Genomic DNA, 2,691 nt, shown 5'->3' with positions numbered 1-2,691 from the left:
TCAATGTTTATAGATGTAATACTCTTGTCATTCACATTGAATGAAAATTGCTGGAAACATTTTTCTCAGAGTTTTTTTAAATAAAAAATAGATATTATTCTGATAGTGGCATGGTATTTGAAGTGCAACAATAAACTCTGATAAGAAAATGTAATGCTGTGTGGAAGTGACTTTGGTATTCACAGGAGTTGTCCTTTTCCAGGTTTGTTAGCAGCTATTGCAGCTTGATGCTGAGCTACAACACAATCCAGCAGCACAGGAGCAGCATGAAGTGTTTTCAGAAATGAAAAATACTGCTTACTCTTGCTGTGAGTGAATATTGCTGCTTAATGCAGCTGCTTGTTTTACTGCTTTTGCTTCCTGCTTACTTTTTATTTCTTGTGCCAGCACTTGCTAATGCACTGGAGAAACATCTCCAGATTTTGCTGTTTTTAAGATAACAAGGAAAAATTATTCCAGTCATTTGCCTTAGGGATTCAGTAGTTGTGCCAATGCATCAGCCTACGCAGACACCAGAGAAGTTTTCTTTGGAGAAACCTCTAAAGATGCTATGAATATCCAAAGGAAAATTGACTGTTATCAACAAATTCAGAACAGAATGCAAAATTGTATTGATCTAGCTGGGCAAAAGCTGCTTAGGACTTTGGGAGGTAGGAAACCTACATTAACAAAAGATGGCATTCCTTACGGAGAAATGATGCAAATTGAAATTAAAAAGTCTAAGCTTCTTGTATAATACCCGTCTCTGTAATCTCTTAAAAAAACAGTACAGTAGTAACAGGAAGTAAGAAAAGGGGAAAGATCCTTGCTGCAAATAATAATAGCTTCTTGGCCTCTTGGATTTATCTGCTTTCATATGATGTTTCTTTTCAGTTCTTCCAGTTCACGAATTCCTAGAGTTCAAAAGCAAAAGGCAGTTCTTTTGGGTTTTGGGGGCATTTTTTTGTTTTGTTTTGTTTGTTTGTTTTTTTTGTATGGTTGGTTTTTGTTTTGTGTTTGTTTGGTTGTTGTTATTTTCCTCTCTGGAAAGCACAACAGTCAGCAAAGGGCAAATCCCAGGAGCAGCCAAGTGATGAACAGCTGACACCAAGGGCCAGGGACACCTGAGCGGAGGAGGAACTGAGACAAAGTAAGGGTGATCATCTGAAAAGAATGTGTTGAGCTTGAGTCTTCCCTGGACTGAGTGAGGATGGCCAATAATAGTTCAACAAGCTGCTGTGGTACGAAAGTTTCAGTAATTAGGGGGGGATTTAGCCTTGGCTTTAGGAAGCATTTCTTTATGAGAAGGTGTTGAGGTGCTGGAGCAGGCTCCCCGGAGAAGTGGTTGATGCTCCAGGCCTGTCACTGGTTGAAAATCATTTGGAAAATGGCTTTAACAACAGGTTTTAACTTCTGCTCGCTCCTGAGGTGGTTGGGCAGCTGGACTGATGATCCTTGTAGGATCCTTGCTTCCCAGCTGGAATGTTCCGTTTTGTTTTGTTCTAACGCCGAACCAAGGTGTGGACACTCAGCCAGAGTGCAGTTGCTTACGTGGACTGGAAAAGGAAAAGAACCCGTATTCACCTAGAGGGATTACTTCACCTTTCTAGCACATCTTTCACGACCTCTGATTTTTATTTTAGTGCATGGATTTCCAATAACGAGCAGTATTACCGCACCATTTAAGGCCCATTTTACGGCTGGACCGCCCATACACACACGTGTATCTACACGGACAAAGCAGCGCCGCTCTCTCAAAACGCTGAAGGGCTCTGCTTTGCTTTGGAGGTTGCCTTAACCCGCTTCGCCCTGGCGGCGCTGCACGCTATCCTGGGGGAGGAGCGGGAACGGGAAAGGGAAGGGGCAGGGCCAGGGATCCCTCCCGGCTCCCGTCCGCGCCTCACCCCGGCGGCCGAGCTCTGCGCATGCGCGCTGTGGCTCCGCCCCCAGCCCGGCTGTGCGCGGTTCCCGCCGCCGGCGCGTGAGGGTCGGGCGCGTGCGGATGCGGCTCCGTGCGGGCGGGCGCGCGGCGCGGCCGTTGGCGCTGAGGGGAAGGAGGGAGGGTGAGGGCGAGGGCGGCGGCGGCGGCAGGGCGGCGGTGGTACTGGCCGATCGGGCTCGTTCTCCTCCGCAGCGGCAGAGGAGCGGAGCGTGACGGACAGAAGGTAAGCTCCGTGAAGCGGTGGGCAGCGTAACAGGGAGGACGGATGGGGAGCTGGCCGCGCGGGGCCGGGTCCCGCCTGAGGGAGGGAGAGAAAATGGCGGCCGCCACGTGGTGGCGGAGGGGGGCCGGGAAGCCGAGATCCATGACTCCATGGGAGCTGCCGCGTGTGGCTGACTCCCTTCCTAGGCATGGAAGAGCAGGGTCTTGCTAATTGGCAAAACTTTTACCCTCCCGTGGGTATAAGTCGTTGACTGTGGCAAGTAACAAACCGAGTCTAACGTGGGGTTAGCCGTCTACCTTTTTTTTTCTTTTTTTTTTTTTTGGGGGGCGTTCTTTTATTGACTAGTTTTTCAGGTTTCTCTTTTTCTTCCAGTAAGCTATTACAGCCCAGTTTTAAAACTTGATTATTCTTCTTTAATTTTCCAGGAGCGCAGACGCCAAAAGTATGGAGACGTAGTTGTGAAAGATCCTCTTCGCAAAAAGTACGTGTCCAGCTGTGCTTAATAAGCTTTTCGGGGGGGTGGGATTTGGGGCAGGAATGATAGCGA

At 48.2% G+C, this 2,691-nt stretch overlaps 1 non-coding gene across 1 annotated transcript; it reads left to right on the top strand.

The window, feature by feature from the left end:
• The first annotated feature begins 2,281 nt into the window (after positions 1 to 2,281).
• Positions 2,282 to 2,412, top strand: LOC134044752 (small nucleolar RNA SNORA24). Its single transcript, XR_009933261.1, has one exon. It is a non-coding gene; the product is annotated as a small nucleolar RNA SNORA24 (small nucleolar RNA).
• The last annotated feature ends 279 nt before the right edge of the window (positions 2,413 to 2,691 follow it).

The sequence above is a fragment of the Cinclus cinclus genome, chromosome 5 (genome assembly GCF_963662255.1).
Source record: "Cinclus cinclus chromosome 5, bCinCin1.1, whole genome shotgun sequence".
Taxonomy (NCBI): Eukaryota; Metazoa; Chordata; class Aves; order Passeriformes; family Cinclidae; genus Cinclus; species Cinclus cinclus.
Note: the sequence above shows the minus strand (reverse complement) of the source record. Positions and strands in the feature narration are given on the sequence as shown.